The sequence below is a fragment of the Mytilus galloprovincialis genome, chromosome 4 (assembly GCF_965363235.1).
Source record: "Mytilus galloprovincialis chromosome 4, xbMytGall1.hap1.1, whole genome shotgun sequence".
Classification (NCBI taxonomy): domain Eukaryota; kingdom Metazoa; phylum Mollusca; class Bivalvia; order Mytilida; family Mytilidae; genus Mytilus; species Mytilus galloprovincialis.
The window spans coordinates 52,592,159-52,602,986 of NC_134841.1; positions in this window are offsets into that span (position 1 = coordinate 52,592,159).

The following is a 10,828-nucleotide window of genomic DNA, read 5'->3' on the forward strand; positions in this document are numbered from 1 at the left end:
TAAGAACGCTGACTGGTCACCAAAAGATTGTTGCTGAATTTTTGTTTGTTTCTGATTTGAAATAACTGACTCTCAGTATAAGAAGATAATGATGATGTTCTACCTATATTAAAGATATGTAGATTCTTGCACAAGTCAGTTGAAAGCAATGTTGGATAGTTGTGAATAGTAAAGCTAGTGTATAGCTAGTGTATATTCAGCTACATTGTAAAGCTCGACTATTTTATACATTGCTATGTGTATACATATGGCTTTTTGATAGCCATGGCGTTGTCAGTTTATTTTCGATCTATGTGTTTGACTGTCCCTCTGGAATCTTAATAAATTTAAGCACTCAGTTATCTTTTTTTATGCATTTATTTTATCTAATATCATATCTTAATATTTTGTTTCTTGCATGAATGCCTTCATATTCTCAACTCGTTATTCAAGCTGTCTGTACTCATGGTAGATGTGGAATAGATAGGTTTAAAGTCCAATTTCCATTTGAAATGTAACCCTGGGGAATGCAACTTATACGACGGTTTTGGGTTTTTTCTTGAGAGTAACACACCAGCTTTATTTTGACCTCTCAAACAGAGACTTTTTCTGGTCTCGTAAAACATCTCAAATTATAAGAATTTCCTAATTTCACTTAAATAAATCCAAATATTCTACAGGGAAACTTGGTTTTGTTGAATATCTTATTTTCAGATGTTTTATGAATTCCTAAATATAATCTCTAAAGAACCAATTTTATAAAATAAATATGTAATTATAAAAAGATAACAGGATTAATATGGTGTACGCCAGACGCAAGTATAGTCTACAAAGAATCAGCAGTAACGCTCGAATAAAAAAAACTAAAATGCTAAATAAAGTACGAAATTAAGCAATCTATTCATTTGGTAGAAAATCCTTAGCATTTCGAATTATCAAAGTTTATAAAAGGACAATGTTACAAAATAAAACAGACTAGAAACATCTAGATGTAAGAATATCGTAAGTAATGATGACCGTGCTTGAAGGTCAAATGTCAAGTAAGCTCTTGCTGCCGTGTCCTGAATTAAGATACGAAATGCAAGAATGTTCATTCACGAATGAATATGTATTCATGAACGTAGTACTGTTGCACAAGAAGTAGTAAAGAAAAAGCATACTCACTGGTACTCGGCATAAGAATACGCATTTGCGTCATCACATATATTTTTGTCAGCTAATAATCTGCTGTTGATTAAACACAAGTTGAGTAATATTTCATTTATTCAGAAATTAATTTAAAATGCAACTTACATCTTAACAATTACAAATGAAAAATATATTTTTGGACCGGAAATATGGAGGTTTTTGGTATTAAAAAAGTGCAAAATGTATCATAGAGCTGCATAAAAGACAATGACTTTAATACGAAAGGTGGGGTCGAAAAAGTGACACATTGAAACTTAATAAACATAATAAAGATTGCAAAAGTAGAAGTGAGTTAAACTGACCAAAATATACAAAGTATATAAACACTACTATGAATATTGTCGTTAAATAATATTGATGTTTTAAGAAAAATAAAAGTCATATATATAGTAATGTTAAATGAGAGGGAAATGGTAGAGTTTTCAATTAAGGTTCATCAAAAGGAAACGGGAAAATAAGGACGTATTTATTCCACAAAATCTATCATAAGTACAAACAAACTGATGCATCTAGGAACGTTTTAATGCATGAAAGAACCTAGATATATAAATAAAAAATTTTTTTTTGGGCCGGAAATATGGAGGTTTTTGGTATTACAAAAGTGCAAAATATTATATGAACAATCTTTTAATCCTCAATTGACAGAACTGGTCCAATCAAATTAGTTATGATAATGCTATAAGACATAACTTAATTGTGCAGTTGATGAAATCGAATATCTACTCTTCTTTCTACAGTTAAAGATGGGCTTCAAAAATATTGTGATGAGATATACAAAATCACAAATCTGTCCTTCTTTCTTTTGGAATCAATATCAAAGAACACGAAGAAAATTTACCGTAATTATACTGGATACCAAAACTTCACAAAACTGCATATAAAGAACGATACATAGCTGGGTCATCAAAATGTTCGACTAAACATCTTTCTAAAGTACTGACTACTATTCTTTCTACAGTGAAAGATGGGCTTTAAAAAATATTGTGATAAGATAAACAAACTCACAAATCTGCCCTTCTTTCTTTTGGTATCAACATCAAATAAAGCAAAGAAAATTTACCGCCATTATACTGGATACCAAAACTTAAAGATGGGCTTCAAAAATATTGTGATGAGATTTATCCTACCAGTGGTGTTAACCAAATGTGGATTTTCAAAAATTCGAAAGATTTATTGCTAAATCCTCGATCACAATCTTTGAATTTTGCAGCAACATAAAGACTTTTCTTTTTTTTTCTTTCTACGCTTTACACTACTCTTCCCCATGCTCAGATGAAAGATAGACCATCATCTCTTTAAACAGAGCTTTTTCTATAAAAATGGGAACCGTGGATACGAATTTGGTTTCGTTTCTAGTTTTGGGTTACAATAATTCATATTTTGTGAAGAACCACACTGAATCTACCAGAAAATATACTGAAGATAATATAATCAAAATGCTAGACTTTTTGATCGACAATATATTTGTTGAGTTCAGAGGATTTATATTTCAACAGACAGTCGGTATTCCAGGGGGTGCTAATTGTGCACCCTTATTGGTCGATTTGTTTTTGTACTCGTATGAAGCAGAATTCATTCAGAACCTTCTAAAAGACAACATTCTTTAATTTCACTTTTTGATATTTTGATGATTTCCTATCATTGAATAACCCGTATTTCAGCCAATACTTACATATCATATATCCCAGTGAACTTGAAATTAAGAATTCTACTGATAATAGAAGGACTGCTTCATACCTCGATCTTTTCCTAAATATTGACACGAATGGACGACTTCATACGAAAATCTATGATAAACGGGACGATTTCAACTTCCCAATTATCAATTTCCAATTTCTCAGCAGTAACGTACCCTTCGTTTAGTGTTTACATATCTCAATTGATGCTCGTGCATGTTCACACTTAACGGATTTCATATACAGGAGTGTGTTCCTAACGCAGAAACAAAGTTATGAGGAGGACAGATTAAAAATGACACTCCGTAAATTTTACGGATACCATCACGAATTTGTTAATCCATACGATGTGTCTTTGTCCAAACTAACAAAGGACATTTTTACCACGTGTTAGATTGTGGTTTGTCATTATGTCGTCTTATCTTATAATTACCGAACGTGACTTATTCCCGATTGTGACTGTTTTGCTGAGTGTGAATTCGCATTGCTAAAAGACGTGTCACGGTACTTTTCTATCCAAAATTCATGTATTTAGTTTTGATGTTATATTTGTTATTCTTATCAAAATTTGTCAACCTACAATTTTTTCTTAAAATGTCCTGGGAAATGGTCATTGTTATATTACAGTTCTTTCTGTGTGTGTTACATTTTAATGTTGTGTTTCTGTTGTGTCGTAGTTCTCTTATATTTTATGTGTTTCCCTCAGTTTTAGTTTGTAACCCGGATTTGTTTTTTCTCAATCGGTTTATGGATTTGGAAAAGCGTTATACTATTGTTGCCTTTATTTAAGTGCAGTTGATGAAATGGAATATCATCTAGCCCATTTTCAAGACTTGATTTTGAAACTCGTGACTATCAAAGTTGCATCTACTGACAGAAACAGTATCTGCGTTGTACGAACAATAGCAATAAATCCGCATTAAAAACTCTTTATTTGAACAAGAGAAAGGTCTTTAATAAACTTGTTCAACCATCTAAACGCTGTTATTGGCACCAATGTCAAGAAGACTTGTTATATACGAACAATTTCGACTCCAAACAATTTTAGCGGAAAATTAGAAACATTAATACAGGAAATGAAAGGCAATCGGCTATTCCGAATGAAGTTGTGCTGTCAGACGGCTCTGTAACAAACAATTTGGACTCAGTATTGCATAAATGGAAGGATTGTATTTATAATTTGTTAAATCAGAGTAACAACTCAGATCCTGAACTTGTAAAAAAAGATTTTAAATTTAGAAAATATTATTGTTTCTGATTTATTAGATAATGAAATAAACTTTTGATGAAGTTCATAATTTTGTCATGAGTTCAAAGAATAATAAAAGTCCAGGTGCAGATTTAATTCAATCTGAATTGTGTAAAAATTTCTTAGTTATTTGTACTTTAACAAAATTATTTAATTTATGTTTTAAATCTGGTAGAATTCCAAATACTTGGAATAAAGGTATAATTAATCCAATACCAAAAATGTTCAACTTCTGATCCCAGAGAACCATTGTCATACAGAGGTATGACTTTAGCACCATGTGCATACAAACTTTATTGTAGTGTTTTAAATAATAGATTAACAGAATTGTTAGCTAAAAGGGAGATAATTAATGATGAACAAAATGGTTTTATCAAAGGCAGGAGTACTAATGACCATGTCTCCACTTTAACGTCAATAATTGAAATTAGGAAAAAATATAAATTGTCAACTTTTGCCTCTTTTGTAGATTTAAAGAAGGCATATGATACAATTGACAGGTCACTATTGTTTAACAAATTAACAGATTTAGGTATAAGTACAAAGTTTATGTGTCCTTTTCAATCCATTTATTCAAATATAGAATGCTGTGTTCGTGTGAACGGAAATACTACTGATTGATTCAGTGTAAATGCTGGTTTGAAACAAGGATGTGTTTTATCCACAGTCATGTTTAATATTTTCATTAATAACTTAATTGATGATATAAAAGCATTAAATATTGGTATAGACATTGACGGCGAAACGGTTGCTATTTTATTATATGCAGATGATCTTGTTTTAATGTCTGAAAATACAGAAGATATGCAGAAATTGATTAATGTATTAGGTGTATTGTGTAATAATAATTGTTTAAAAGTTAAATTAAATAAATCAAAAATCATGTATTTTAGAAATCCCTCTGTGATAAGATCAGATTTTGTTTTTAATATAAATGGTGAAGTCATTGATTATGTTTCTAGCTATCAATATTTAGGTTTATTATTAAATGAATTTTTAGATTATAAATTATGGCAAAGGCAGTTGCAAAGTAAGCAAATCGGGTATTAGGCCTTCTTATAGTAAAATGTAAAGCACGTAGTGCTTTTCAACACAATATTTTCACCAAATTGTTTGACACTTTATTTTGGTCAGTCATCAATTACGGCTCAACTATTTGGGGTACAAGTGAGTTCTCCTGAATTTCACCAGTTCAGAACCGAGCCATGAAATTTTATATGGGAGTTGGAAAATATACCCCCAATAATGCTGTTTCAGTTGACATGGGTTGGAAGCCTCCATATGCTCAACAGTTGTCTAACATTTTAAGACACTGGGCAAGATGTACAAAAATGGATAAAGACAGTATAAATTATAAAGTATTTTTATGGTCAGTTAGAAAAAGCAGTTATAAAATTAAAAATTGGAGTTATAAAGTGATAGAAATGTTTAAACTGTACAATATGGACAGATTTTGTAATGTAGATGATTATATACTGGATAAAAATATAATTCATCAGTTAGAAGTTAATATGTTTGATAATTATAAAACTGAATTGAGTACAAGGCTTGATTCTCATGGTCAAGGAAATAAGTTGAGAACTTATAAATTGTTTAAATTTTCATACTCTACTGAACAATATTTGTTGCAAAATATACTTATTAGATATCGCAGTGCATATTCAAAATTAAGATGTGGAGTAGCACCTTTAAAAATTGAAACTGGTCGTTACGAAAGAATAGATTTAGATAAAAGATTATGTTACAATTGTGATAATAGAGAAGATGAAAAACATGTACTGTTAACATGTCCATTATATGAAGATTTAAGGCAGTCTTTATTTATTGATATAATTCAACATGATAATATGTTTTTAACTTTGTCAGATGATGAAATATTTATATTTTTGTTAAAAAATGAAAATGTTTGTAGTTCTGTTGCCAAAACCTGCCATAATATTTTATTGCGACGAAATAGTATCATATACTGTTAAAAATCATTGTTATTATATTATGTACATGTATCAGGTTTTATCCTTGAATGTGCATGGTGATATTGCACTTTTATGTTTTGTGTAAATAGCAAAACTATGTTTTAATTCTGTTGTTTTATAATTACATATAACAGTCTCTCATAGTTCTTTTAAGAATGGCACATGCATTCTAAAGTTTTATATTATGTACCTGATATTATATTGTGTTTATACTTGTATGTATGTGGTGAGACTTTAATAAACTATTGAATCTGAATCAGAATATTTGTATTCCTCATCTCAGATATGGACTTTAATGCAGCCTTTCACCTCATTTTCTCATCAATGAATTTTATGTCAAGATCACATATTTTTTAGGACCCTCGATTCTGACTATTACAGACACATTCTGAAACAGCAAGTGGTACGCAACATACATTAGATATGTTTGAATTATATTGTACACAATGGAAACTTTGTGTGACCCAGATAAGACAAGATTATGATATTTTCTAAAAGAAAAAGCATAAGAAACAATCTACATGATTTCAAATTATATGGTTCTGATATTGAAATAGTAGATTTTTATCCTTATGTAGGCTCACTGTTTAATTGTAACGGTAGAATTAAAAATGCCAGAAAAAAAATTATAGAACAAGCAGAAAAGGCACTCTATGCTCTTTACAGAAAAATGAGGAATTTAATTATCCTAATTGATTTGCAACTAAAATTGTTCTATTCTTTGGTTGAACCCATACTAATTTACTTTTGTGAAATATGGGGTTTCGAAGTCAAAGTACGATTACGAATGTTATCATTCTGGTCAAAATTAATATTAAACAGCACGAAATTATCAGGATTAGTATACCATGATTGTTTGTATCACATACATAAGTTAATAAGAAATATTGTTTCTATAAAAGTGGATTAATTGCATAAAATCTACATTAGAAAACACAGGTTTGATCTATGTATGGAACAATCAATATATTTTAAGAAATGTTGACATCAAAATATATTTAAGGCAAATTTTACAAGACCAGTTTATTCAAAAGTGGTTTAGTGTGCTGAAATATCAAACTCCTCTAACGGTTGATATTATTTACTGTTTAAACACGTTTTTTGCTTAGAAAATTATTTAATAAAATTGAAAAAAGAAAATAGAATATATATCATCAAACTTAGATGTTCAAATATCAAAATTCCATAAGAAACTTGCTGATGACATAACATTCTAAAAGAGGAAAGACTGTGTACTTTGTGCAAAAATAATTGTGTTGGAAATCAGTTTCATTTCTTATTTGTACATCGACTCGCAATGACGAGTGTTAATAAAGTTCAAGTTAAAACTCTACTGACAAAATATTATTTCTCCACGAGTTGTTCACTCATATGTGAAATGTAAGTCAAGGTAACCTTATTTTTTATCAGGACCCCATGGTTATTCAAGGGGAGCTTCTCAAACTTTCCCCAAACTAAGCTTACTTTTGCACCTTCTGCATGAATGGGAAAAAAAATGAATAGCAAATTCCAGAAAAGAAATTTTCTGACACATAAAATGCATTTAAAATCTAATTATTTAGATCCTGCTATTCCTTAAAACTTCTCCATGTGCACTTGTTTGTTTGTACTAAGAGTACAATGTGAGGTGTTAATACGGATTTACTGCCAAAAAAGTTATAATGAACCTTAAAATTCATAAACGATCTTTTCTCTTTCCCAAAACAAAGGCGAATGACCGCATGTCCGAGCACATGTAAAATCTTTTATTTACAATAATTGGTATAATCTAATGGTTGAATTCGGATGTAAAACTACCTACCTCAAGTGGTTTGACTCCGGTTTCATTAACATTGTATCCGGAAGTGTTGTGAGCGCAAACCGATGGTGTGCCTATGCACAGGCTGATGTATAATGTAAATAATAATGACGTGTAGGATATCTGGTCAACAATTAATACAATTTTCAAAACCGTAATATAATACCAATATTTAGATGCTATAAGGTTGAACTATATAAACAATCATTTTAATATTATCTTAGTCTGGTAGTATCTATTAGTGAAATAAAAAAAAAAATACCAAAAAAATCTGTCTGTTTGATTATCTTTCTCCTTTCTGACCAATAAGTTCCCGACCTCAGGTATTCGTGCTTTTCGATATTTTCTCATGCTATGATTGAAAAAAACGTAAAATCACAAAAATACTGAACTTAGAGGAAAATCAATTTGGTAAGTCCATAATCACATGGCAAAATCAAATAACAAAACGCATAAAAAACGAATGGACAAGAACTGTCATTTCTTGACTTGGTACAGGCATTTTAAAATGTAGAAAATGGTGGATAAACCTGGTTTTATGGCGCTAACCCTCTCACTTTGAAATACAAAATATCAAATGACATACGGTCAGAAATAATCAGTTTATCCTGGTTCATTGTATATCAATAAATTATTCCCAGGTTCTTTGTCACAATGCAAAAAAGCAAGCTGCTTCCAAAACTCGAAAATATATATAACCGTGAACTCATCAGTGATTTGTAACAACAAATATAGGTCAATGTACGGACTTCAACACGGAACATTGTCTCAAATCAAACTGCAAGCTATAAAGGATACCAAAACAAATCTAGATTAATAAACGGATTTTTATATTTGTAAATTGTTTTAGAATGTATATGTGTTGTATACCAGACTTAATGAATAAGGAGCCGAGAATAAAGTTTCATGTTATATTCATAACGTTTTCGCAAAAACTGAACAAGTAACATCGCTAAAAACAATTGCTGCTGCATTTTATTTCGGAAACCTAAAAGTCCACATATTCAAAGGATAGTGTTCAACAGTTACTGTAATTTGTTCTTGTTCGGGGTTATTATCAATTCCGACCGAAAACAAGACTATTTATTGTCGCCAATGCTCTTTAATTTCTACATTTTTTGGCCAGCTTAGATCAATGTTAAGAATACATATGTGTATCATTTGGTTACATGTACTTATGATATATATCACATTTTAAATAGGTTGACGTGGTAATGGAGGTAGATATAATTTTAATAATATGTCTGAAAACCACTGAAATACCTTGAATTCATTAAAATAATAATGCATGTGATTGTAAATTAAGTATTTATGATGTGTCTTTATTGCAACATGACGTTCCATACAATACTGACATAGTACAACATCCTCATTCAATGAAATCTATAATTGGTAACATTTTGGGTTTATATTTGGGCTTTGAATTTAAGCTGATCTTAAGAGGAGATCAGAATCAAACGGTTCTTCCATGTAAGATTTTGCCATCTTAACTTGATAGGTATCAAGGTGTAATACCACCATTGATTTCCCCTATTTGATTTTGTTAAATATGCACTTTTAAAAAAATGTGCAGAATTTATCCTTGTTTCAAATTAAGAAATACTCGACAAGAGTAAAGTTTTAGCCTCTCCAATACTATAGAAAAAAATTCACATAATGTTTCATTGCATATAAAAACAATAGTTTACACACTGAAATGTCTCGCCTTCTTTATTTACCATTGATATTATGTTAATAGTCCTAAATATAAAGCTTTACTACAATTACCGCATAAACTTAAATTGATTAAACAAAATGAGGCTAAGGTCATATAACCAGACAAGAACTACATGTACACACTACTATCATTTAATACTCTAAATATAGTTGACCTGTAGCTTATAGTTTCTAAGAAACAGACTTACAATCCTTTTATACAACAAATATAGTTGACCTATTGCTTATAGTTTAAGAAAAACAGTCCAAAACACAAAAACTTAAAACTGGGCAATGAAGCATGATAGTGAGGTCAAGATCAGATGACACCTGCCAGTTGGACATGTACACATTACAATCCTCCATACAAGTGTACAAGCTTTAATAACCATGTAACCTCAAGTTTCCAAAATATATTATCAAAACACCAAATAAAAAAAAATGATGCTTAGAAACACCAAAGATAGATGTCTATGACACAGATTATTTTTACTGCAATGATATATCATTGCCCAATATATGCTGAAAAAAATGTGTCTGAACATTCAGATACATACATGTATCAGTGGTATACAATTGGAAAGATTGAATAAGGTGTATAAAATTGGAAAATATGGAATAGGATGTAAACAATAGAAATTATTTTTTTTCTTCGGAAAACAAAATGCAAACGCCAAAAGTAATCAAGCCTTATAACGGGCGAAGATTATACTGTCCATGCAATACCTCTTGTCCAAAAGCTCAACAAAATTACAGAAATAAATTGGTCGTCCTCTAAGAAACTTTTTTCGGTTTATTGTGGAGAGTTGTCTCATTGGAAATCATACCACATCTTCTTATTTACCTATTAGGACTTGTTATCGATTTTCAATTTAATGGAATGAATAGTTCTCATTTAAAGAAAGAAACAGTTTGAAACCATTTTCAAACTTTTGTCCGCGTTAAATGCAAGATATATTGTTGCTATACACTTTACCAATATAGATAAATAGTTGATGTGTTCTTTTCCTCTATAAATGGTTACTAAAGGCGTATTTGTTACAGAAAAAACTGGTTTTAGTTTAAGGTTTTGGTTTAAAACTGGTTTTGATTGGTTTTGGTTTGGGTTTCAAAACTGGTTTTGGTTGAGATTTTTTGTAAAGTTTATAGGTAAAAAACATGATTTCAAAACTGCTTGGGCATGTTTGTCTCTTCTGCACATCTCCAGAATGTCTTTTGGTGAAGAATCAAAAATAAAAAAAAATCTGGACCTCTTTTGGAGATATTCTAC